Source organism: Larus michahellis, chromosome 4 (genome assembly GCF_964199755.1).
Source record: "Larus michahellis chromosome 4, bLarMic1.1, whole genome shotgun sequence".
In the NCBI taxonomy this organism is placed as follows: domain Eukaryota; kingdom Metazoa; phylum Chordata; class Aves; order Charadriiformes; family Laridae; genus Larus; species Larus michahellis.
This window is the reverse complement of record NC_133899.1, coordinates 51,238,318-51,265,806: the sequence shown is the minus strand read 5'-3', so window position 1 is coordinate 51,265,806 and position 27,489 is coordinate 51,238,318. Positions and strand designations below refer to the sequence as shown.

General features: G+C 39.7%; 1 protein-coding gene across 1 annotated transcript in view; it reads right to left on the bottom strand.

Annotated features, from left to right (window-relative positions):
* The window catches only part of MIDEAS (mitotic deacetylase associated SANT domain protein), a 56,030-nt gene that overhangs the window by 28,110 nt on the left and 431 nt on the right, over nucleotides 1-27,489 (bottom strand). The window lies entirely within an intron of this gene.

Below are 27,489 nucleotides of genomic sequence, written 5' to 3'. Positions count from 1 at the left end.
GCTTTTTGCAGCAGTGCTACAAACCTTAAGAGAGCTGTCAGCTAAACCACAATACCTGAGATAATACTACTAACAGTGGTTTCTGACAGTATCTTACTTTCTGAAATCATCGCAAGCTATTTTTCTCTCCAAAATAGACATCCTTGTAACAGTTTTCCTTCCACTAATGCTTCTGCATGCTTTTGTATTGATCAGTCACATAATTCTGATAAAAAGAATGCAAGGTTTTCTGTATATCAGAAGACATTAACACTAGATCAAATTTAAAACTGCCAGACAACCTTTAGAAACTCTGCTGTAGATTTTCTACACTTTGAGGAAGAACACAAAGATAACTGCCTAAAAACTGGCATACAACTTCAAGGGCCCTTGTTTTTAACTCTTCTAAAAAAAACAAACAACACACACAAAAAACCAAAACAAAACCAACCAAAACCAACTAAACAACTGATGCTGTTCTTAATCGTGGTGGCCAAGATTTGCAACACACAAGCATCTAGAATACCTTGAGAAAGAGGGCTCTCAGGTTAGTGAGAAAGCACTGCATTAGTACAGCTCTCCAAAACTCCACTTGTGTGGACTTTGGCTCTGTTTTTTCCATTACCAAATAAGAAGGCACCAGCATTGCAAAGGCTAACTCAGACCAGTTTAGAACTGCACCTCTCTAGGAAAGAGACAGAAGTATTAAGATGCAAAGCTTACAAAAAAAGTGAGTTCAGAGATAACCTAAAGGAGGGAAAGGAATATGTACTTGTGTGCTCCATAAAGGGAGTCCTAAAAAATATTATACGCCTCTTAGGGAAGTTAATCTTGTCAGTTGAGAAGACTGTAGTGATTGAAGAACAACTGAAGTTACAACAGCACAAATATCAGGATAGTGAAAGTGATGTTACCAGGGAGGAAAGAGACCCAACTGCATGCAAAAATAAATAAATCCTAACTCGGAGATTACCAAAAAGAGGATTTGGTGCACCCACTATTAGATGGTAGATGAAAACATTACAAAGTTAGTTCTTTACTATTTCTTTCTATATAGAAAAACTGCAGAAAAGTATCCTGTAGGATATCCTAATAATAGTCGTACGTAGTTTAAGCTGAAGGGATAAATGTTCAAGCTGCAGCATGACTATGCTCCAGGAAAGCTCACACTTGGCAGCTTCCTTGGCTGAGCACTGCTGGCTCTATGACTAAGCAGGCTTCCCTCCCTGAGGTTGAGGGATGAGCTCACATTATCATCATCCTAGCCAATTACCAGCTTTGGGTTTGTTTTTTTTGTGTGTGTTTTGTTTTACTTTAATTTGAGCACAAGAGTCAGCATGCAGTAGCACAGTAAAATGGCAACACGTCTTCCAGGCTTAAGTGTGCTTTGGAGCAGTATGCCCCTGACCATCGCTCACCTTTGAATAAAGCACAGGGCCAGCTCTGACACTGTAATTCCCAGAAGATACTGTGCCTTGCCTCCAAATATACTGAAGTGTTATGATACTTTGCATTGCTTTTATACTGCACAGCGAAAAAGCAGAACCTAGCACCAGTATATTCTGTTTTAATAACTTTAAGATTTGGCATGCAACATCATCAGTTATTTTCACTTCCAGAAACTTCTGGCAGGCAAGAACATCTCTTGAACTTTCTTAAGATGAATACGATTTGTATGTCACCTCCTTTAATGCTGTAAATACTTCCAGATTTCTAGGAATTTTTCATGTTGCAAGGCTTTCTCTTCTAGACCTAAAAAGAATGTCAAATTAGATTAACTTACGCAGTACTTATACTTACGCAGTATCTTCTGGACTGAAAAAAACATAAGCAAAGTAACCCATGGCACCTTACTGAGAGAAGTTAGGGTTAGCATTTTTAGCTAAAACTTCTCAAGCATATCTGCGCTAAAGCGCTAAAATCATAAACACATATAAAACACCACATGGTCTAGATTACGGCAAAGTCTCCTGAAGGATTTACTTAAGTATGCAAGAGGACTAAGAAGGAGTCTCTGCCCGCAGCCAGGATGCTGTTCTCAAATTAATAAAGTCCTTTAAAAGCAGAGATATCTGAGGAGTGCAGGGCACAGGCACTCGGAGCCACTCACTAGGCTGGCACCAGCCCTGAGCACCCATTAGGAGATTTTACTCAACCTGAAGCAGGTTCTGCAGAATCATTTAAACATCTCCATCTGTTGCAACCATCTTGTCCCAGTTTATCATTAGCCTAGAGAGTTAGCTACAAAACCTTTTTAATCTTTTTTTTTTTTTTTTAAGGTAAAAGGTTATTTGATTTAGAGAACAAACTAAGAACACTCAGTGCAACCATTTAATATAAAATATCTTTATCTCCCTTTAAAACTCTTTGCCTGTATATTTAATAACCACCCACCGTTATTTTATTTCTTTAAATATTCTCTCCACTAAGTATGCACGTATTTGTACAATTTCACATATCAAGTTCATGACCTCACACGCTGTAGTAACCTTAAACTCTTCAGCCCACCTGTTGAGGGCTCTGTGGTCCTGTGCTTTGCTTAGTTCATTTGCTACACCACCTATATTTGGCACGATAAGCAAGTTTAAGTTTTGCACATGCCTAATCTCCTTTGAGATCATTTGCACACAATTCCCTCTGACAGAATGCTGCAGAAATGACTCGGGAAAGACTGACTTCTCGTCAAACCTTGGCAAAGTTAAGGATGCAGAAAATAATGTGCGGTCAAAGACCATCTTCTATTTTGCCACTTAAATTTCAGCTTTTAAATACTTCTATTTCAGTTTTTTTCACATGAAAATTAAAAAGTGATCCTGGGTTCTAGCTAACATACATTTTCAGCCTTAACTGCAACAATGCTATCACAGTTCCTTACAGGAAATGTGTTAAATTAGAGTGATGAGAATAATTTCTCACAAAATCCTCCTGCTGTCAGCAACTCAAATTACTGATCTTCCCTGTAAGAAGCTCAATCGCTTTTAATGAAGATGAACAGATTCCAAGAACGATTTTTACATTTAAGCCCAATGCAGCAAGCTACTCAGTGTCCTTCTGAGACAGAGCAACCGAGCCTTCCTTCCCTAATTTGCTCGTTATTATGGTCAGATCCCAAGTTTATGAAACAGGTAAAGAAACATGACACACATTTTACTAACAAGGAACAAAAACAGAAGAACTAACTCACTTCTAAGATCACAGAACAAACAAGGTCAAAAAAAAAAATAAGAAATCAAGAACGGAATATAGGATACTACCTACCAGTTCCCCTCCAACCCTGCAAGAAAATACAGGTTTAAATCCACATGCAAGATAAAAATTGTGTGCACTATTTATATATGTGCAGAAAGGGCAAAGAAAATTCAATCCCTCCAGTGCAACAGCAGGACAGAAGTAGTTCAATAGGGTAGGTTTTGTTTCTAGTTTTAGTGGTTTGGGTTTTTTTTTTTAAATGACTGGAGACTTATAGGGCATCACAAACAAGAAACTTGTTCCAGGCTAAAAGAAATTTGCCCTTATGAAACCACCACCTACGAAACCACCACCACCATCACCTATTGCAACAGCCTCGCGTAAGAACCAAGAAAGCAATGAAAACCTGGGACAGATTTTGTGTTTGGTAGAGATTTGCAAGGCTTATTGCACGACTTATCCATAGTCTATGCTTACCCTGCTGTACGTGAAAACAGCTTCAATCTCTCCCTCAAAAGCCTCTCCCGTGCACTCACTTTGTCACATTTTCTTCCAGACAGTTTAGCTACATCAAAGTTCCTACAGATTGTTTGCAACCTCCCACTCACCACCTTCAGACACCTTTAACAGGAAGGATAACAGCACAGCTTTCCTACATACCGCCCCAGGAGGGAACAAGAAAAAACAGAAAATAGCCCATGTTTGTAAATTCCGTACAGCAAAGCACAGCAGCCTGTCTTCTGAAGAAAGGCAGGGGAAGGCTCAAAGCAACTGAGAAACACAACATTGTTCAAGAAAGCCAAAAGCATAAGCGGAGGATGATGACTTTATGTCTCACTTTATCCCGAATGGTACAGCATTTTCCACAGATACCCAGCAAGCTTGTCTCTACAGCAAAAGGTGTATTTTCCAGGAGTCTAGCACCACAGAGGAGCAGCAACTGAAGCCCAAAGTGAACAAGCAAGAACAACCAACTGCACAGTCTCCAGTTTGAAAGAACCCCACTGCAAAATAATGTAAGTAGGTTGCAATCATCCCCCCAACACCTCCAAGTAAGAAACTAAACTAGGGAACTGTATCAGTCCTAGAATCAATAAAGCCTATAAAATGGGGAAGGCTTACTTGTTTGCGCAACATTGCACAGCAAAAAAGAAACTCTACAGCTTGCCCATAACAGGGGCAAAGAGATCAAAGGAAAGCTGCTTCACAGACAGACAGACAACAACAAAAGGGAAAACACAGCATCCAGGAAGCTTGACAACTTCCACTGTTGCCTGAAGGTGCCTGCCTGAGGCTAGTAAACACATACCTAAATAAGTAGTACACATCAAAGACGTTTATGGCCTACCCAAATTTTCACATCGTTGGCCCATTTCTATTGCAGAGAAAGGCTGAAGACATGACTGACTCCAAGGGTGCCTTTGCCCTGAGGGCAGCACGGTTAAAATTACTTTGCTACCACTTTCACTTTCCCATTTTCAGAGGCTGGGATTGATATAGCTGATTTAAACCACTACACTAAGCAGAGATTCAAAAGCAAAATCCATCAGCTCTGTGAGGTGAAACAGCAGAGACAACGGTCATGCTGAAGGACGTGTGCCAGCAGAATCGGGTAGCTTGTATTGTACCACCAGATGTGACAAACTACTGTGCCAACCTAGACCATTCCCGACATTCAGCATCATAGATTAATTACCTACAGCAAGCAAAATAACACCAAACGTAGAATTACCATATTGTTTGGGAAAAATACACATACCCAAGAAGAAAGTATTAGCTACACCTCATGAACTAACCAAACCAAGGAGAAATACAAATCCTACTTAAGTAAAATATTTTGGTCAATCCAGTAAAGGATGTAATAAAGGAGAGGCAGTGAAAATGTGTTCTCATAGATGTTATTTGATTGGGCCGCTTTCTCTTCTGTTCAAATGATCTTAAAATTCACTAAGCATGCATTCTGATTGTATTTTGACCCACCATTTATATATGTGGACGTGGTTTTATTTATCCCCTATCACCACAATTTTCCGCATTCCATCTGAACACACAGATGCATTCTAGTACACAGGAAGTTAGAGAGAAGGATTTTTGATTTTTTAATTGCAGGGCCTGAAGCACCACGGATGTGCCTCAAAAGGAAGTTTTCAGATAATATTTCTATGAGAGGGGAGTTGCGTACTTTCAAGGAACCTCAAAAAAATAACCTATATTTTGGGTTGTCTTCCTCAATTCAAGCTGTAAACTCGGTACAGGTATCGGAGGTTCACTTTTCAAAATGCACCTGCCATTTTCCACACAATTTTGTTTTAAAGGGATGAGAAAGACACAAAAAGTTGTTACAAAGAAAATAACCAGTAAGTGCTGATTAGACTTTTCCTGACAACAAATGAGCCAGGCAAAACCTGGCTTACACAAACAGCTCCACCAGAACAAAATCAGCACAGATGAGGAAGAAAAACTATTAAAAAGACAGACTGGAATTTTAAAACTTAGCAGGTTATTAAACAAACAACAAAAGGGAAAAAAACCACACCCCTGATTTATTTTTAAAAGAACTGACAATGTTGTTTCTACCAGCTATTGAAAAGGTACTACAGCAAATATAAGTTATTTTTTCAATTTAATTTATCCTTAAAACTTTAAGTGGTATTTCCAAAATAATTGAAATTTTGTCCAGGCCTCATCTCAGGAAAAGAAAAAATTCATGATTTGCACCAGACTTATCTTTCATCTTGCACAGCAACAACATTCAGTTCTTAGAGAGAACAATGAGAAAGAGACAGCTACATAAACTGGACTTTTGTGAACAAATAATGCAGAAAAGACCATTTTTACAAATCGCTATGCAAAACAGTGCAGGCTTACTCTTTAATAAAATAGGTATATGATATGTTTCTTAAATTAGTTAATGTTTATAAGCTGTACTGAAGTTAGGAATATTAGTTATTATAAACTGTCATCATGATAAATAGCGTGATGTGAAGAGGCTTGGGCATCCTTAGAGCGCAGAAAGAGCACAGCAATTAAGGAGTATGAAACGCTGCTTTCAGGCTTTGTAAAGTTACACGAACATATTATTCTTTCCTACTGGAAATGGGTTAACAGTTCTTCTAATTGTAAGCACTTAGATGGCTATTTTAAACTTTTTTGTTTGGAGCTGTCTGGGAAGGTAGTTGCTAGCAACAGAGAGACGAATACTCCAACAGGCAGGAATCACAGCAGGCTTTAAAGTCAGAATGGCAAAGAGCAGGCCAAAAGCTTCTCCCTGCCCTATGTTCACATAGCTGTCATAACCACCAACGCGTCCTTCGCTCCCAGTGCCTCTCCCACCACAAACACACCAGCTGCAGAATTGCATGGATACACCCCGGAGACAGACCAAATCTCTCTGCACTTTAGCCCTGAGAGGAAAACATCTCACAATGTGCTGAGCTGCAACAGGAAAGATTGCTGCACGTTCAGTTGTTTCCTCCTTGACCTCTCCAGCACTCTATCACAAAACCAGACATACATAGGTGTCCAGTGTATGAAATACCACTGTCTGAGCGCTTCACAGATTCCTTCAAGGCTTTGTAAGAGGTAACAGCCTACAAATAAGGGAAGAGAAAGGGGAAAGTTGACAGAGATGATGACACTTTCCATCCCCAGAGGTTTCTTCATGAGAGATATAAACGTATTCAATAGCTCTCAGCAGAGACACTCTTGACACCGTCAGGCAGGCATCATCACTCGCCCAAGTCTGGCTGGAGAACTGCGGGGACTAAAAGCTTAGGCAGAAACTCAGAGGATCTGGGATCAATTTCCAGCTCTGCTACAGACATGCATCTTAAAAAAGACACTTCAGATCAGTTCATAAAATGAGAACAATACCTGAAACCCAAGACACTGATATTCATGAAGTATTCTGAGGTCATAAAAGTCATATTATCTTTAACATTACCCACTAACAGGGCAGATGGGGATTCTTCCACAAAGAGCTTAGAAGTCTAATTTGAGACATGATGCAACAGGGTAGCAATAACCAAAGAAGAGGGAGGGGGCCAAAAAATGAAGGAAGAAGGTCACACAAATAATAACATAGTTGTTCTTTTGTCATATGCCTCTCTATGCCTCACTCGACTCAGAAATATCTTTTTGTTTTTCAGCAGTTATCTAAGCTGAGGCAGTGCTGATCTTGGTTTGCCCACATCCACACACTCGCAGCCAGACAGATGCCAGCATTGACTGATCTAATCTATTATAAAACTATTCAAGTAGTCAGTCTTTAACAGCACTGACAGGACTTTAGTTCAAAATTCTAAAATTATGTCTTTTAAGAAGTCTTGTGGTCACTGTTGAACATAAAAGGGTCTTTTTATTGTGCTGGTCTGTTACAAGGTACAGAAAGCTCTTGGACATGACTGGGGCTGTCGTGCATTACAGCAGTGCAGCTCAGCAAATACCCACTGGTTCATACTGGGCGTAGGAACACTGAAAGACACAGACAAGCACGATCATCACAGGGTGGAAACCAGCAAGGCTTAAAGAATCCAGGGGCCCAGAGAGAACTCAGATTTCTAAATCTTTAATTACAAAATCAGAGCACTCTCCAGGCCCCTGGATTCAGAGCTTCCTGCCAGTTACCTGCCCAGTCTCCTCCTTTCAGCCTCAGGGATTTCAGTGGAGGAAAGAAAGAGCAGATGGTTGGCACCAATGCTGGATCAAATACAAAGCGAGCCTCTTCCATTTCTGTAGTGGCTTATTTGTATCCTAACTAACATTATAAAGCATTTCCACAATTGGGCATAAGCGACACCAGCCTCATACTTACTCAGAACAAAGTCAGAAGCTTCCTCAAGATTCAGCTCAACAAGCCTACCTGAAGCCAAACAAACCACCCATCCCGCACTTTATAACTATAAAGGAAAAACGTCATTCAGTAACAGCATGAGGAAGAGTGCCCTTTATTAAGAGTCCTTACAAAGCTGTTTTAAATTGAGCAAAAGACTCGGTTCTTAGTAAAACACAAAATTAAGGTTACAATTATCAAGTTCAATATTACAGGAAAAACGTTTACACCTTAATCCACCGGCACATGGAATTCTGTGAGTGTTAAGCAGATCAGAAGTATAATGTGCTTTTACATTTCCTCCTGCACTTACATAGGTCGCCGTCCGAGTCCTGGAACAATATAAATACACTCTAATTGAAGTCACAACATTTTGGGTCAAAAATCCCACATTGCGCTTTGAATAGCTGTATTTGCTAAAGATACAACCTATGTAATTGCTATTAACAGGAACAGTAAGTCCTTCTCAATTGTGAAAAAAACAGGCCACAAATAATTGGAAAGTCACATAGCAACTTACTAGGAAAACCAATAAGAGATTCACTGCTAAACACTTGACCACCTCCAAAAGAAATCACTAAGCATTAAAAAAAAGAACAACTAACAACCAGAAAACCCTTCAAGGCTGATGAACTAATCATCCCTTCAGGTGTACGGATTCCACTAACCTGATCCTCACACTGAAGAAAAAAAAATTCTGAGAGTGATGCTGCTTTACCATCCATAATGCATCTAGTGGCTTCTGAAGGATTTTTCCACACCAGTGAGATAGCACTCTCATTTCAAATAGTTTACTAGGTTCAGCTTATGTCCCACAGCTTCTGATGAATTTATTATTATCAAGAAATATCCAAACAGTAAGAATGAACATCCAGTCTTCCATCAACAGGCTGACATTGGTTACACAGTTCTCACCTGTTTGAGAGAGATCTACGAAACAACCAAGGGGGGGAAAAAACAAAAAAAAAACAAAAAAACCCCACCCTAAAACATTCTACTAGTTGCTACACTGAAGACAAATTTCATTTGAAGAAAGTAGTTGAAGGAACTTGCCCACAAACAAACTTGATGCTATTGGAATACTTAATATTTACATAACACACTGCAACAGTTAAAGCAATATATTAACACCAACTCATCCAACCTCACAACGCATCATGTGCAACATTCTGGTTTTTTAACAGGTACGCAATTTAGTCTCTCTTTGTTTGTTTTCCACAAAAGAGCAAAAGGGTAGCCAACAAGAGATTATTCTTCAGGAATTCCTTGATCTCAGTTTTGTCCACTGTTCACTCCTTCATACTGTGCCGATACAGACCGCACTTGCCTGGTGTCAGGGAAAGCATCTTAATTTCGAAGAGATGCACTAAAATTCAGACACTGGTATAGAACACTAATTCTTAAAATACCTCATAGACCTCCCCCCACCTTGATGTAAAATGTTAAGGCTATCTTGATATAAAAATCACAATGTCTTCTAAAGCACATAGAAGTTCACCCACCCGTACCTGTAGAAGAGCTCTAACATTAAAATATATACATGGCAGTGTCATACTAGAGATCTCTAACCAATGGTCCACAGACGCGGTGTCCTGGGATGCTGCTGAAGAGTCCTCGAGCTCTGCCTGGAACTGCAAGCTGAGGGGAAGGGCTCTTCCACCTGCATGAACCATATTGGGGGGGGAAGAGGGCTTGTACTTCATTTTTTTAAGAAAATGACAACACTATCCAGGTAGTACTCCTTCTTAGTGTCCATGGCTTTGTTTCTTACACTGTAGTACAGAAACTGAGTTACAGCAATTTCTGTTTTACACAATTGCATGGCCTCATAGTCACAGTATAACAGCACTATTACTCTGTAATGCTCTTACTCCGGCAACGCCTCTAAAAGAGTGAACTACTATTACTCCCTTTTTATTGAAGGGGGCTAAGTCAGAGAGAGAGACTATGAAGCGACTTGCCTGAAGAGGTCTGTGAGAGAGCAGAGAACCCAACTCAATGTCAAGTTAGTGCCCTACCCTTTCAATCACCTTTAATCTCTTGACTCGGTGTGAAATCCCATTCTAAGGATGGCTAAAGTGCAAATGAAACTTCCCCAAAGCATTTCTTCCTATTTCAGCCTAGCCATGAGACTGTATGCCATGCACAATAATAAACTCATAAGCATATAGCAGTGAATGCAGATTTATTGTGGATCTGAAAATATTCTTCTGGTTTTTATTAGAGCTGTCACCTATATGGCATGCATGCCTAAGTGATACGCTAGGCTTGGCTGCAGCACTGTCCAGGGGACACACAGCAATTCAGGAATACTAATCAGACCTATTCAGGTGACGTTGTTACTAGTTTTGTCTAGGGATTAGACAAGATCCCTTCCTTGCATGCAATTACAAATTCAAATGAACAAAGAACGGAAAGAATATACTAATTTCTAGCTATAAGTAGATTAGCTTTGATACACATTTTCATCTGTTTACATCACTTACGATCACCATAAGCATAAAAGCACACTTTGGAATCAGAGAATAAAAAATTAAAAAAATAAAAAAAGGAAGGGGAACTCTTGAATCCTGTAAGACAGGGCTTTTGGCAATTACCGTGACATGTATGTTCCTCCCATCTTTGCAACCTCCTTCCTGACAACCACTCCAAGGGAAAAGCATTTTTGTTCTTTTCCCACAACTGCAGCATCTGAGGCTCCACAAATGAGAAACAGCTTTCAGGCCCACAAGAAACGGATGTGTCGGCGTCACACGTGTTCAGAGCCCACCCGTGCAGGGACAAGCTTCCAACCCTGGAACCCTCTGACTGAACCTTCAGTTTAAGCCTGCCTCCAGCCAAGTTGAGAGCAAAATTCGTACTGATTTTTAGCAGGAATACGTCAGAGATGGCAGGAAGCGGGTCTGCAGGAAGGAGGACTCTTTCAGCAGACTGCGGAAGGGGCTCTGCCGCTGCCACCACCGGCCCCTTCTGGGGCCCCGGAGGCAGGGGGCAACCACAGTCCTCGGCACCAGTTTAGCTTTGCAGCCACCAAGTCAGATTTCTGTCATTTAAGGAGCGGGAAAAGGGGGAAGGGAGGGGGCAGAACCATCACACATTTGGTTGTGAAACATAATGAAGCATCAAGGAAATAAATAAAATAGGGGCCAGAGTTTTTTAAATGCGAACACTAGAGATGAAATTGCAAGTCTTGTTTTTCTCCTTTCCATAAAAAGCTATGCATTTATAGCAGCTGCTTACAAAAAAAAAAAAAAAGCAAGCCTTGGAAGTTATGCATGAGGAATGCTAAGTCACAGTATTAGAAAGAACGAACAAGTACTAATTTGCACATAACTGGGACGAAATTCACCTATTACAGTAGATTAAGTTGTTAAGTCAGCTCTGTTCCTAAATCTCCCACCACTTATATTTGTGGCTTTGTTCTCTCTCTTCCTTACTAAAAATCTTGAACACTCAGCACAAAAGGTTCCCTTGCTGACAAAATCTGCCAAATCAGAGTCACGAAAGTACTGTGAGAGCCACAAAACTGAACAAAAAAGCAGAAGAAAATCCATACTCATCACTACCTGCACATAAGACTATCAGGAAAAAAAGTTCAGATAAAAGAATAGCTTCTACGTGTACACAGTTCCTGCCCGTGGCAAGCTAAGTTTGTATTATTTTAGCCACTTCTAAACTTACAGCTTTGCTTAAACAAGGTTTCCACATTCTTCAGGCACCTTCAGCCCAGCTTGTGCAAGATGTGCGACCCTCGTGTTGGCATAAAGCTTCACAGTAGCATCTGCGCAGAGGCAGGGATTTCCCCGAGCAGCAGTTTCAGAGGCCCAGGGCTAAAGAACCTACCGACCACTTTCGATTTTAGATTGAGGTCAAGTACAATGGTTGGTTTCCATTCATGTTGCAACACGTAGGAAGCTAACACATGAAAAAAAAAAAAAAAGTGAGATGACAAAAAAATTAGAAGGAAGAAGAAAATATCTCCCTTCTGAAACCAGAAGTGTATCAGTCCCTGCAGATGCACTTCCTCTTGCACCTACATTCCTAGCACATTTTGTCCATTTCCTCGAACACAATGCCTTCCAGTTAAATATACTTAGTTTCACAAAGATACCATGGCAGGACAAACCATTTCGAAAGACATAAACCACCCATCTAATTCAGCAACTGTAATAACTTCTTAGTTATTTTTTTTTTTTCAGTAACTTCTCACAATTGGTAATTTCTTTAATATAATTTTTTTTATTTCTACCTTACCTGCAAGTAATAGGATAGATTTGGACATAAAAAAAGCTACAACCAATAAAAACCAGTTATTTACCATTTTAGTTATACTTCTCAGCTCCCTTCCTTGAAGAAATAGAGGGTTTTACCCAAACATTTCATTTGTTAATATGTATCTTTCAATTTTATGCACAGATATTTGCATGGTGAAGAGGAATTAAAACTTCTTTTTTTGGGATATGGAAAGAATATCATGTGCCAAATTTCTCAATATCATCGGAGGAACTGCTTATAGTTTGGAAGATGGTGAATTCTCAAATATCAATTGAAAAGTTTCATACAGGTACCTCCTCCTAACATTCAGCAGACAGTGGATTTAAAGGTTCAGGTTTTTAACAACTGTTGGAAGAAAACCCACCTGTCAGTTGTGCAAGTCCCAGTATCACTTCACTTGCTCTCTAGTCAAATTCTAAAATAAGCAGATCTGCAACTCTAATGTTAAAAAAGGAAGTTGTTTACCATGCTCCAACTTTTCAAGCTTTTTATACCTTAAGCAAGTAAAATGACACTTCTGGTGGTCTTTGAATAAACAGTTTAAAGTCAAGTCCATAGCAATAAAGATACTTTCCTTGCCTAGCTGCAATAGTAGAAATTTCCTCAGCCCAATATGGGCGCGTTCTTTTCCTGTCCGTTCTGGAGAACTAACTCTTCAGTAACAATATCCACCCGCTCTTGTGTTTCTTGCTAATCTGTGTACTTACAACAGTCCCTACTGTTGAGGCCGGACTTAGCTGCTTCACTAAACCAGCCTAGGAATAATTTCCACAATCATTCTGGGGAGGAACGAGGGGAGATGAATTCTTGTAAATGGTTAACACTCTCCCTCCTCTCCCTCCAAGCAAATTGCACACACACGCAAAGAGGCAGGGGAAATAATTAACCTTCCAACTCCTGCATTTTGGCTTCAATTCCCTAAAGTAGCTTCATGCACGAAATCCACATGTGGAAAGAATAATCAGTGGTGACCAATTTGCTGAGGATTGTGGAAAACTGGCCTGTGGAGCACCGCGAGCTCTTGCCAGAGATCTGCTGCCGTCTCTTCTGCTGCACGGACCCCAGCGAACGTGCACCACAAAAGCAGCACCATGTCCTGCCCAGGCATTCTGGAAAACCTCAGTGTTTAAAAGCAATCACTGACCACCTCTTCCCTCCCACGCTAAAGTTTAACAACCTTTTTTTTTTTTTTTTTAAGAAAAAAAGACAGACATAAAATTGTAAGCGTGTGCACTAATTTAAAGTCACTTTTTAGTCTTTAACGCATGCAACTCCATCACACGGCCCTCCGGATACTGGCACCATTTCTGTCAGGAGATACAATCCATTTATTTTAAGACACAGAAGGGTGTTGTTTTAATCTACAAGTTTGCTTTCAGTTTGAAGCTGCCTTTTTAAAGCAAAATCCCATCAGTAACAACTCCCTCTTCGTTAAAGTGTCTCAGTATTTGAAGATGAAGTGATGAACAATACTTCATTAAAATATTCATTAAAGAACTCCCTCATTCATTACAGAAAAAAAATTAACCTGGGATGATCTTACACCAGATCCACTATTTTAGCATCATAATTCCTTCCTGAAGCAGCAGCAGCTCTCATAGGTGCCGTCTGCATATAATTTTAGCTCTACACTTTGCTCTACTTACAAGCAAATATTTTAGGAAGTGTATCTAATTAATAAATATGTTCCAAATTTGCATTATTTAAAAAAAAATAAAATCTTATTCTTCTATCCAAAATGAAATCTGTATTTTGGAGGTGGCAAGACAGTGGCTATCCTCCCCTGCACTCTCTGAGCACACTGACATCCAGTATGTCCGTACCTCTGGCACACATGCCTCTCTTATCCAGGTCCACTCACACTGCTGTTAAGAGAATGGCTCCCAGACACTTCCGTAGACATTTGGAGGCCAATAAATTTTAATGTACGTTACTGTTGTAGCTCATGGCCTGTATCTCCCTAGCTCCTTCAGTTTTTCAAACTCCCTGACTATCTCATTCCTATTAGGCAGGAACAGTGTTCTCCAATCACTGCTACAAGAAGCTAGCGTAAGCACAAACTTCCATTTATAGCTCTCTACTAAAAGTTTTTTTCCTCTTGTTGAGGCAAACACTGGCCTCAGTATGATTACAATCCATCTGTGCATATATCTGGTAGAAGAGTTATTTCCTCTTACAGAGGGTTGTATTTATTTAGCCGTAGTACAGCTGCTCCAAAGCCACTCGGAGTCTAAAAGCGTGCTTTTCTGATGTTGCCTTTCGCAACGAAATGCACCAGCTGCTGAGCAAGTCCCCAAAGTGACAGCCTGAAGAAACAGTATCTCTCAAAGGGCTTGTGTCCACCCTGCAGCTGAGCTCACCGGTCTCAAGAGCCATGAGGACAAGGCTGCTCCCAAAACCAGGCACCTGGCAGCCCCCCCTGCCATGGCGTGCCGTGACCCGTGACATCCAGGCATCTCCCTCCATTAATTTAGGGCCCCCCAGGCACGAAACACTCCTGCAAAGACAGGTGAGGCAACATTTGCAACACAAGCACAAGAGTCCTGCACCCTGTCCAGCAGTGCATGTAAAGGCATCCTGGAATACATTAATTTCATTTAGGTCTAGGAGGAGGATTTTTCAAATATATATATATATTTTTAATATACAGCCCCTTCTGTTACTTATACTACATGTTCTGCATTTTCATGAGCAATGAATATACACAGCTGCTGTTTCAACTTCTGCATTAGAACGAAAGCAAATTTCCCTAAAATGATAAATTAGATTAAAAAGAGCTACATCACAGTGTTCAGGCTTCGCTAACAGGGAAGGTTTGGGGTTTTTTGTTTTGTTTTGAATATTAAGAAAACATATACTGACACCACAACCCTCAAGAAAAAAACCTAAAACAAAGTATCTCTCTCAACTGCTTTAATCCTCAGCCTCCAAGTGATGCGATGCTTTCAATTAAATTAAGGCCATAACATACTTGCAGCCTGGTCAAAGGTACTGTTCTCCCTTATACCAGCATCCAATTTATATTTGGATGTTTTGTTTGGCAAGAAGAGATGAATGCTATTTGCAAAGCACGTTTTGTTTGAAGTCACAATAATAAGCAACACCTGTGATCATTAACCAGCTGTATTTTATCTTGGCTATGTATTACACCTATACTGTATGTATACATGCATACATTTACATGACTACATACACTGCAAATAAGAACCAATTTAAATGGAAGAAGCTCTTCATAAGTAGTTTACTCAAATAAAATTTTTCTTAAAATGATGCTTTATCCCCACAAAGAAACAAGCACTACACAAAAAAATCTGACTCAATTATGAAGGCTCCAGCATATTAATAATGTCTTTGCAGTCATCAAGGAATTGTAAAAACACTTCCTTATCTAAATTTTGAAATAAAAACAGTTGTTTTGCTTTCAATAAGTTCTTGTAAGAGATGCATCACGGACTTCGGCATTTTTCCACCTCCAAAAATTAAATTTGAGAACCTTGTCGGTTATCAACAAACTATTAAGCAATATGAAAGTACAACTATATATTTTTTCATGTTTGACCAATAAGATGTTTGTAGTGATTAAACCTGTGATTAAGGTTGTCATGGTTTGGATCTAGATAGGGGAGGGGAAAAAAAGATTTTTCCGCTGGAAATATTTTCATTTTTAAAAGTTAGTGTGACGAGGAAGCTTTTATTCTTAATGCTAGGAACAGCTAATCTAAAATTCTGGACAAATTAGTAAGTTATAGATTTATTAAAGTTGAAAACTAGCACTGAGGGTATTGAAAAGAGAACTCATACTGTTTGAAACTAATATCTAATAAACACTTCAGAAAAAAATTCTTAAAAAATACATTAACATCCCTGCCTTTGATTAAGATGTGAGACCCAAGACAATTTTTTCCAGCAATTGTATTTAATAATAGTAAGGGACTGTTGTTGAACAGATAAGCTAGCAGTTGACATTGTTCCACACACATATGAGTTTTCCAGATCTTCCTTATTAAAAAAAAAATAAATTACTTCTATTTAAAAAATAAAGGGATGGGGGAGAAGCAAAACGGTCTCCACGAGTCCAGTCAGCATGCCAAGTATTAACCGTTGCTTTGTTTCTTCATCTGTTGGCTGTTTTTCAAATTTTCTTAGTGTAACACACAAAAATCAAATCAGTGGTTCTTTCCCTTTAAAGTGATGAGTAAGTCATCTGTTCTCAAAATTCAGTACTTGTAAGAAATCCCTCAACGCTGGTCTGAGACTACAAGTGAACTGTGTGAATGAATAAGGGATATTGAATGGTTAAGAGTCAAGAACACAGCTTTAACTTTTCATTAAGACAACTGCAAGTAACACTAAGTAAAATGCTCTGAAATAACTTATTTTCAGCACTGACAACGTAGTTGGGAATTTCTGATAGTGTAAGAGTACAGAATATTGAAAGCCAAAAGAAAATGAACTTTCTTTGAGAATAAACTGCCCAGTTACTCAATGCTACCTTGTATCAGCTCTCCAAACCAGGACTGTAGTAGCAGCTACAACGAGCACACTACAAGAAAGCTTTCTTGTACTTCTTTATGCACCATGCTCACTGGCAATAGTTTTGTGCAAATCAGTCATGTGCAGAAAACTTAATAACAGGAATGGCAAAATTTCTGCAAGACTTTGCAGTTGTTACTGTCAGTTTTTGATCCCATTTGCTGGGTCTCTCTAGCCACAGAGTGCAAAAGCAGTATCAGTGTCATGCAAAATATAGCTGTGCTTTTGTACATATGAACAGAACTTCTTTCAGCTCCTTACTTGTTCACAATCCAATATTACCTGTGTGCAAGACAGCTCTGTCTTTCCTATGTTGCAGTATTTTGTGCCCAGGACCAATTCTGAATCCAAACTATAGCTATTCCCAATGAAGGTTATAACATTATATAAAGGGTTACAAACAAGCAATCTGTCACCAAACCATGTTTTTCCACTTTTTCAAAGGAGAAGGCCCCATACTCCTCCAATCTGTTGTATGATGCACGAAGTAATTTCATGTTGACAGAGCAGTATTAGATTTTCATTAAAATGTATCAACACTATGCAAAAATGTTCCCTGGGAAAGCAGTGTTAAATCTCCACTATAGTTGGAGCAAATAAATAGTAGCAAGTAACCTGACAAAAGATTCACTAAGGTTCCCACATTCAAAGTCATTACACTTTTCCCCTTCGGACAGGGTCACTATGTCCTGCCAATTCATGAGCTCCCAAAAATAAACTAGTTGAGTAACTGAAGACGGCAATAGATTTTCACATTCTCTCCATGCATCCAGACTGTACGGCTCAGATGGTTACTTGTAAACAGCCAGGCATCCTACACTTAATCTAGACCACTTTCCCAAGCAAACTGTGTCACTTACAATAACTCAGTTATAGCTGTCACTAAACTCCGCCTCCAAACTGTACTTTTCTCTCATAAATCAAGTCACTCAGAAAGAACTGTTGTCTTAATATACTTTTTAGCACACAGCAAAATTGAGTAGTTCTGTTCATCTTCACAAATAAACAACCAAAAAAAAACCCCAAAACATAATACAGCAGAGGTGACAGCTAACGACCTGGGAAAAATGCCCTGGAACCGTGCTCCAAGGGAGAAAGTTGTTCTACCACTTTTGGTTTCTTCCATCTTTGAATGGTTTTTGATGGCACTGCCAAAGCTACCCAACTGAGAAACAGAAAAGTATGAAATAACTATGCATAAGAGCCAGACTAAAATCACCCCAAGTGCACAGAACCACCGAGATGATAATTTTGTTCACTGACAACTTGTTTTAAAGCCAAGTAAATAATCTGGCTAGGGAAACTCTACTCAGCCTGCCCCACACAGAAATTTGTGCCTGCTTTCTAGAGTGCAATCCAGAAGTCTCAGTTCCACATCTCAGATTTCTAGAAGAGACACAAAGGGATTAAGCATCTCGCAGAGAACCAAAAGTCAGCCTTTTAATCAGGATGTCTTCTGGGACAGGGCGAAGAGCAAGACTTCCTCTAAGCTTTAGGTACCTGCTCCTTGTTGCTGACCATTTTAGTTTCAGTATAAGCAGCTTGTTGTGTCTACACATGAATGAAAGGCTCAGTGAAATCATAAACACTTCCCCCTCCCTCCCCCAAATATTAACACCAGTTAACTCGGAGATAGAACACTGAAAGCACTTCAGCCTAATAAAAGAGATGAAGGGCAAGATTTTACTTAAGATGTCTAAAGGCTAAACAAAGCCATTGACTTCTTGGTAAGAGTACAGATGTGACTTCTTAAACATTTTAACACAACTAATACATTAGAAAGCTTCCGCCTAACTTCAGTTTCTCGGCTGTACTCCTGAAACAGACCTCCATAAGAACTGCTGGTACAGACCCAATCACAGCACTGCAGCCTCCGCGAGCAAATCAGACCCTCAAATTTGCTTTTGACAAATGGGACACCTGCAGATCACTCAGACCTCTAAAGGTCTAAGTGTAGCCTGCACCTTTGTTACACATTATTCAAATTAAAATGGTAAAAACCTGCAGCAAAACCATATTGGCTCAGAATATGAAACAAAGAGTAAATCTGTAGACTTATCTATACCATGTAGCCTGGGAATTACAGAGCAGATGCAGTCTTTTTTATTAACGCTCACGATGTGAAGACCAGAAGCAAACCATCTTAGGCAGATTTGAATTATGCTCACAAACCCTCTTCAGTACATTTCTGCTCAAATTTTTGACAAGATAATAAAGAAAACCAGATGTTTTTACTTCTTAAGAAATTATCTTCCTGTATTAGACCACAAAGAGTTGCTGCAAACATCCATGCCATCTCTGCTCTTTACCTGAGCAATGTGTGAAGCAGTTCAAATACTGAGTTTTCTTGTTTTCTTTTTGTCATGCAGTCCTTGAAGTATGCTATTATGGTAGCAGATGAACTGAAGCGAGTGTTTACAACTCGAGATCCAAATCCAAGTACAGTTAAAATACCAATACCTCTCGTGAAGAAAGCATTAAAAACTTCTAAAACTAAGCATCTTCCTACCTTGGCACTTTTTTATTTTGTGTGTACACAAGAATGTTTTCTTGCTTTGAGGCTGTCTTTTAAAAATAGTAAGTTTTGCTCTTTCATCTACAACTCCTTCTTCCACAAACATCAGCAGTACCTTCGCAATAATATAACAACAGAACAGTGCTGGTCAGGATTGGAAGAGATTATTGATTTAGATTTACCACCACTGGGAAAGAAAAACAAAACAACACACTTCTGTTTAAAAAAAAGTAAAAGCCCATTCAGTACCACCCAAATATACAGTCGGCACAAAAGAAGCAGCATCTTGCCAACACGGCTGTTTTAACATCAACTCGAAATATCAAATACGCTGTCCCTTTAACTAAATATCCAAAGTGCAGGCAGACAAGCAATTGTTGTGTTGACAAGTATTTGGGCCACTGCCTTTGGTCTCATACTTGCCTAATGATACCTCTGACAGAGGTGCCTCGCAGAGGCATAATCTTGTCAAAAAGCAGCAGTGCAACCTGAAGTCCAGTGAAAGGTCTCTAACCTTGCTCTGTCGCCTGCGTGTTGGAGAGATGCCTTGCTGCTTTATTGCCAGTCTGCCCACGTTTCTTTTGTCTCCTGTGCTTTACAGTTTAGCAAATATATGCTTATGTCATTCTTAGAAAAACAAACAAACAAAAATTTGCATCTTGGCATACATGTGTGCACAAGCAGGCTAGCTCATTTTAAAATGCCGGGAGAGATTACCTGAATGAGGTCTATATCAATCATAATTATTATTATTTAAGCTGTCTTCCAGCTGTAGAGAAAACCTTCACAAATCAAGGATTCAAATCTACATTTGATTTCTTTTGCTAACAAAGCTCTCTGTATATTAATTTCCTCTGTAAAGGTAAGGTAGCTAGGTTTATTTATATTGCAAATTTAAAAACTCAGATAGGCTTTGTTCATTTCTTTAAAGAAAAAAATATCAACATTGACTTCAACGAAGCTTCTTGCAAGGTAGCCCGTTACTCGCCATTAACAAGTGTGAAACCTAAGCACAGTACCATGTACATCAAACTTCCTATGTTTTTAATATGTCAGTATTTCAAATGTTTATTCTTTGCATCCCAAATTCAAAATTAAAATGGATTGTTTCTACAGAGTTCCACATTCTTCTTTTCATATTCTTATGCAATAAAAGAGCATTTTTATTACAGGTCAAGTTTTTCTACAGAAGAAGTTATTGTACATTTTCTATAGAAAGAAATAGCGGTAATAGCAAAATAAGTCAGCTAGCACTACTTCCGCCAAAGAAAGAAGTGCATTAAAACAAAAAACCAAGGAGGGGACAAAGTAGTTCTCATGCTTCAATACGAAAGAAGAAATGTCCTAAATATATTTTGCATTCTTGCATTAATTCGAAAATCATGGTAACAAAGACCACTTCAATACTGCAATTAAATCAGAAAAAAAAATGAAGCCCATAATCAAATGCAACATTTTCCACAATTATTTACTTGCAATAACACCCTTTATGTGCAGAAGAAAACTTCGCAAATATTCAAGGAGGGCAGCTTAAACTCTCAATAATAAGAATGCCCAACAGTACAGTAATACTTTCTAATTCCTAGCTTTCATTTATAGCATATTCATTTACCTCTCCCCAGGCATCTCAACATCCCTTAAAATATCTTCATTTAAACAAATACTGTTGTGGAAATACTACGCGATTTACCCATGACATATACTTGAAAAAATATTTGTATTTTCTAAAAATTTGAAAAAGATAATAGCTTTCCAATTAAAAAAATACAAATAAAGTTACCATTTTAATTCAATATAATAAAGATAATATTATAAATGTTCCTAATATTTAGCATGTCTCATACAGGATAACATCTAGAGCTTGCCGAAAATATTCCAAGTCACGACATCAAACTAAACCAGAGGGGGAGTCAGATTTCCCTGCCAGTTTCGCATACATGAGTCTTTGGAATCCTAAATTGTCATCATTGGAATCTCCTAAAGCAATGAGAATGTCTTATGTCCGTGGCGCTCTCTCCTCACACCAGGAATTTGGCGGTGCTAGGATTTTGTTCTCAAATGGTATAAAACCAAATTCTAAATAGGAAAATAGTTTGTTAAATCCTTCTCCACCCAAGTGTAGCGATTTCCCACAAACTCTCAGCAAACTCGCCTTTCAGGAAGTGCTTGAAAGAATGAACAATACCTTATGCAGGAAAAAATAAAGCCTGAAAATAAGACAGTTAATGGCAAATGATCCAGTAAAATCCCAAGAGTATTTTTAACGTATGGCACTTCATTTTACTTTACTTTTCAATGTGTCTAGAGGTGACTATTCAGTATCAAGAATCTGAACATTAAGGATATTATGAAACTGCAAGTATAGTTGCCTTGCATTACTATAAAACTCTAAACGATAATGTAATTTATGACCAATTACTAAGAGACAGATGCAGGAGTTCAAAAGGAGATGCTCAAGGAATCGTTAAGTGTACACCAACAGCAGATAAGTCTGCACCTAAATATACATGATTAAGCTGAGTTTGAAACCATGCAATATCCTCAAGCAACCTGGGATCCAAATAGAAATGCACTTTTATTCTGTGAACCATAACAGGGCAATTTGGAGATTATTCAGACTTCTGGAACTAGTTTCAACTTTAGACTTCATCTCAGCACACACCGCAGACATGGCAACAAGCATTTCTGCTGGCCCACTGCCCCACAATCCACAGCTTCAGAGAACAGATTCTAGTTCCCCCGTGCTGGAGTGATGTAGACTGTCTGGTAGCTGGAAATCAACCATACAACACGATACCACAACCAGACTGAAAAGCCAAACCGATATTCCAAAAAGTCTTCTCAGTTAAAAGCCCTTGATTAAAAAAAAAAAAAAAAAGACAAGAACAATCCTTGCAGTCACGATTCATGCATGATTTGGTCATTGTAGCTCTAGAAATATCAAAAGCAACACTATTAAAACCAACAAATTAAGATAAACCCCAAATATCAACATTATATTCAAGTTTGAAATAATAGTACAAACAGTCAAACAAAAAACTTCAAAAAGTTTTTTTAAAAAATAAACAAAGCTTCACAAACAGTACTCTATCACTACAAGAAAAAGTTTCCCTCAGAACAGATGTTTCTAAGGTATGAAAAACTTAAGGGTGTATAGCAGAATACTGTGTGTATACATAAATATACATCTATGTTTAATTTGTCTTCTCAAAATAAATGACAAGAGGATGTACCAATATATATTACTGCACTGTAACCTCTCCTATTAGTAAGCTATGATGGGGAAAGCCAAGCAACTGAGAACCAATTTTCACATAAGAAGATAATATACAGCAAAGAAGTAGTAAAACCTGAATATTGGCTTGATTCCACTTCCTAGCTCTTTACATCCCAACATGGAACATGTAATGAATCAGTAACAAATTTAGCAAAAAAGATAGCAGAACTGTTTCTCAGCTTACTACTTCAGTCATTAATAGTGTTTAACTTGTTTCAATCCTTACCAATACTTCAGATAAACTATACAGAACTTTAAAACTAATTTTCAAATACTAAAGACTAAAAAAGAAAGCGTTATTCCATGTTTTGATGTAGGCCTTTCAAGATGCCTTTAAAAAAAAAAAAAAACCACAAAAAAACTCCCACTGAACACTTTGCCACCCCCTCCAAATCTAGCTTTTCCCAGTTTTTAACTTCTTGAGCAACACCAGCTGTCAATGCAACAAGAGGCATTCATGTAATTTACTTGTACAAAAGAGAACAGTAATTTTTGAGAGATGTAAATTTCAAAAAATATCTGTACATCTTCCATACCATATACAGATTAACGAATTATATTAATTCGGATCTGCTGATCAAGTGGCTGTCAGTTGCACCAAACATGATAAAAAGCATCAACACAGCCAGAAAAGCGAAGAATTAATTACCAAGATTTATCTCTGCCTCCCCATTCGATTGTTTGCTCTTGAATACTTGAATGTTGGCTGCATTCAAATGCACAGATTCACATTTTTCCCAGTGCGAAGAATATAGCTTCTTCTCGTAACATCCTGTGTATTTTGCAGTCGCTAGAGTTGGTCATCAGAGTGCTCGAGAAGGGCTACAGTTGGAGACCATTCAGAAACAGAAGTTATGCAAAACGTTGTGAAGTGCTTATTGAGCAGCCTCCCGCTAGAAACACATGCCATTTGTGCCCTGGGAGCCGCTGTAGCTGCCAAGGAGCTTCCATGTGGAATGCACGTTGCTGGTATGCAGCTACAAAAATTTAAGTTATTACTTGAGCAACCACCTCCTTCAGGGACCTACATATCGCACAACAAGGATTTCTTGGTTTGAACACTGAAATTGCACTGAAGGGAACACATGATTCAAAGCACGTCTGACAGATAGCTCTGTGCCACGCTATTCCAATTATTAGGGGAGGTCCTAATGATGATATTTCCTTGAATTAGCAGTACATCCCTCCTATTTACAAGTTGCTCAGTGACAAGTCTTCCATTTGGAGCTGACTCATGAGCCTTGGCTTGCCTGTGCCAGAATTTGCTAGCTTTTTGGACACGTGTTGCAAAACCTCACCACTAGAGCTCCTGCCTCCCCCTCGCCTCCCCCCAGCTTGACATCATAAGCACTCAGAGAAAAGTGGTTTATTTCTCCCTTTGTGTCACTTGGAATATAGCTAACTACACTGGAGACAATATGTATATTTACTATATTTCATTTTAGCAAAACTGTAATTTACTGCAACCAATACTAAGATTTTATGCAATGCCTCAGAAAAAGGAAAAAAAAATCAGTTTGTTTTTTTTTTAAGAAAAGGTGAAACAACAAAAACAAATCAGCTCTTATCCCTAATACAAGCCCCTTCAACATCCTCATTCCATGTTTTGATCAGTAGGTTAAAAAAATGGCTGCTAAATGTTTACCTGAACTGGAGGGAAAACTAGGTAATCTTGAGTATGAACTCCCCAAGAATTGCTAAGCGTATAGGAAACACATCCACCTTTGGAAACAAGACCGCGGGCTAGACTGACTCCCATTCTGATTCATGTCCGTCGCTCTTCTTTCCTCACATGCCCGAACACACCCCCCCATGCACACCCCCACACAGACACTGCTGCTGCTGCCACCGCCATCACCACGGCGGCCATTTCTGAAGAAAGGCCAAAGGTCCTCTGCCAGGGGCAGCTTCAGGGACGGCCTGGCAGCTTGACAGAACAGCGTCACAGGAGGGGTGCTAGGCTTGAAAATACCTCCTGCCGTTCTTGCAGCTACTGCTTACGGGTGACAGTAACAGTGAAAATGCAAAAGCATAAATTAACATCAGGAAGGAGTACGTAGGCTCTTGAAAGGCCTGCACTGCGCTGCGGCCCCTCGAAAGGCCTGTACTGCACTGCAGCCTTCGTCCTTTCGTACCACCGCTACTCTCATGCGCCCGGATGGGTTAAAAGCTAGCTGGGCTACGCCTGCCTTCTGCTAATATGCACACAAAAGTACGTCTATGACTAATTCCACCGAGTACCACAGGACGACTCATGGACATAAAAGTTACCTGCTCCTTTGTATACAAGCCCGAAGAATCCTGGCCTAAAACATTTTCTCCCACCACGCAAGTCTGGCAAAAGCAAAAGGCTTAGCATAAGGAATTACTGTATTGTATCACTACCACAAATGATTCTGTTTTTCCCTAGAAGTAATTTTGACATTAAAACACCCAGGATAACATAGATTGACAAGTCAGTCAAGACATGAAGAACAATTCAAAGAAAAATTTACAAATAGAGCATTATAGTAATGCACAGATTAACATATCTTTGCTTATTTTGTATTAGAATAAAATGCTCCAATAAACATACAGAAGGATCACCATGACAGTAGGTTTGTCAAGTGATAGGCCTAGTGCTGTGATTAATTAGCCACTTGCTAAAAAAAAAAAAAACAACCAACCAAATGTAAACTTCTTCAGCACATCACTACATTCTTCATTAACAAAGTTACATGTATTTTCCATGAAGCATTTCGTTGACAACCTGAGGAAACTACCAGTAATAAAATAATCTGTGTGTTGAACTAAAATAATATGTTCTAGTTGAACACCAAGAAATTTTAAGGTAGCTTTCTGTCTTTGTAGTACTTTCTATCACAGTGCTCAATGACACTTTCCAAGTTTTCACAGCATTTATTAAGACATCAGCAGTGATGGTTAAAGACAACATTTCTAGAAAATTGTCTCTAACCTTAGAAAGGCCAATTTCCGAGTACCAGATCTGAAATCTTTTGGATCTGATGTTTCATGAATTACAAGTACTGATAAAAATTACAGGTAACCAGCATCTCTGAAAAACAAATCTTTGGTACCTTAAGTTGTGTCCCCAAGAACTTTGGCATAATTTTGATGGTCTTTCGAAGTCTTATACAGTGTCAGTGGCTCACTCTCAATGCCTTGTCCTATCCCTCAGCCGACGCTGCCTGCAAGATCACCGAGCAAGACGCAACTCTTCAACTAAAGTTGAAGCACCGTGTTTAAAACTTATGTCTAGTCCAGCACTCCTTTCATAGAATGACAGAATCGTAGGTGTTGGAAGGGACCTTTGGAGATCATCTAGTCCAACCCCCCTGCCAAAGCAGGTTCACCTACAGCAGGCTGGACAGGAACTTACAGTTTTTTGGGGCCTGACACAGAAACTCTCCGCAGTGCTCTTCTCTCCATTTTTCCAAGCAAGCTAGCTGAACTGCAGTTACTTATTTTAACACAGGCATTTTTCCCACGCAAACAATTAGACCAGAGCAAGAATTACACTAAACCTGCAGGACTGTTAGCAAACCTGACTGATTTTCGCCTGCTGTGTAATCACTTTGGAAACATGAACCCACAGATTCAACCAGCTTTCAATTTCTTCTGTGACTGCACAGACTGTTGGTGGTGTTTCTGCTGAGTATTTCAGGTCTATGACCTCTGCAATCAGCCTCACTCCACTTACCCCCTTCTCCCCCTGCTAATTCTTCGGTGAAGTCAAAGAGGAATGTGGAAATGCAATGCAGAATATACATTCTCTTTTTAGCATTTGCAATGCAGAACTGGGTTTTGTTCGGTACAGAAATCTTGCACAATAGTCTGCGTATACGTATTTGTTCCAACAATGCTGCCCTATGCAATCACTCTGTAATTACACACAGTCATAAAGCTGCTGCTGTTGCTGCTTGGAACTGCAGTCTCGCCCTCTAAACAACCTAATATCAGTCTCCGCAATAGGACATTGCTTTTCTCTCTTCCCCTCCCTTAACAGCTTACCCCAGTGTAGACGGCCCCGACACCGCGCTCAAAACACGCAGTCAGGATGGCATCAAGTGATTTGGGGGTATCAGGGAAAAGACGCGATCTGTTTTAAAGAGGATGCCAGGGAAATCTCTGTGGGGCGAAGAGAATATTGCTTTAATTCTGCAGGCTGCAGCCACACGAGACTTTTACAAACCCAAAATAAACCCTGCTTACGCCCGGTAAAAAAAAAAAAAAAAAAAAAAAAAAAAAAGGAAAAAAAAACCACCAACAAAAAAACCTGTACGCATTATATAAGACGCTCGCATAGGCGCGTGGGAGTATTGTCAGCTTTTACTGGTAAACTGCAAAGAATCCGTCCTTTGCAGTTGCTGCCGGAGAAGGAGCTGCACATTTGAGAGCACGGGATTTTCAGAAATTATCTAATAAATTCCTCCCTCCTCCCCCCGCCGCCTCACCCCCAATCCACCGCGCAAATCCCGGCAGAGAAATCCGGCCCCTCACGCCCAGGCTCCCCGGGCACTAACCCGCGGCTGCAGCCCGACGTGTTCCCCCCCCCGGACCCCTGCGGCCGGAGCTGCCCCAGTAGCAAACGGGGAAAAAAACCAAAACAAACTAATAATAATAATAAAAAAGCCCCACAACGACAAACGAACCCCCCAAAAGACCACCCGCAGGCAGCTCACCCGGACACGGATACATGCCTAACGCGCTGCTGCAGCCAGGCAGCGGCAAAGGAACCCCTCCGGAGCCCTCCGAACGATTCACGGTAAAGCAAGGGGGGGAAAATAGTTCAGCAGCCGAGCCTGCCCGCCCCGTAGCAGGCGGACCGGGAGCGCCGCTGCCCCGGCTCGGCGGGGCTGCGCGGCCCGGCCGCCCCCGTCAGCTCCACAG